Here is a 759-nt window from a genome sequence, read left to right as displayed (position 1 = left end):
TGAAGGTGGGACACGCGTAACAGCTGAGTGACCTGCCGATGGTTTCAGCTGAGAGTGGGCACGGCAGCCAGCCGACCATCTTGGCCAGGGAGGCGTGGCTCCAGCAAGACCTGTGTGCCTTACAGGAGAGCAGGCGCTCAGAACTGTCGCTTTCATGATGATGACGATGAGGGTGATGGTGAAGGATCAATGACTTGGACGAGAAAAATGACTGTCCACTTCAGAAATGACAGCACATTCGGTGTTAGTGTGGAGAGAGAGAGGCTCCTTTGGCACCCAGAGATGTTCACATCCCTTTCCAAGAATTAACACGGGACACGGGAATCTGTGCCTCCCGCACCGCTTATAATACGCGTTGCAAATTCACGAGGCGTAGCCCTGGGAGTCAAGCTGTTCCTCCCCTGAGATGTGTGAGTTAGATCAGCTGCTCATCCACTCAGCATTTCTCGGGCTTCCTTTCTCCGTAGACTTTCCTCCTCCTGAGAACGAGGCCACACCTGGTGATGGGTGGTTTCTGGGAACTCCACCTCTTCCTTCGCTCCTCGAGGCCCCTCGGTGTGCTGCCCAATCTTCATTTTAGGTGAGAAGTTTAGCCAATTGCTTCCTTGAGTTTCTTTCCAAAACCCAAACCCCAAAACGGCTTCCCCTCAGCCTCTTCTAAGCCACCTGAGGACGGGGGAGGGGGGGGGGGAGAGTGTGCGTCTGTGGTTGACTGTGTGAATGCACAGGCGACAGTGACAAGGAATGACTGAAAGTCAA

This window comes from Myotis daubentonii, chromosome 3 (genome assembly GCF_963259705.1).
Source record: "Myotis daubentonii chromosome 3, mMyoDau2.1, whole genome shotgun sequence".
In the NCBI taxonomy this organism is placed as follows: Eukaryota; Metazoa; Chordata; class Mammalia; order Chiroptera; family Vespertilionidae; genus Myotis; species Myotis daubentonii.
The sequence above is the reverse complement of the archived record's forward strand: the minus strand, read 5'-3'. Positions refer to the sequence as shown.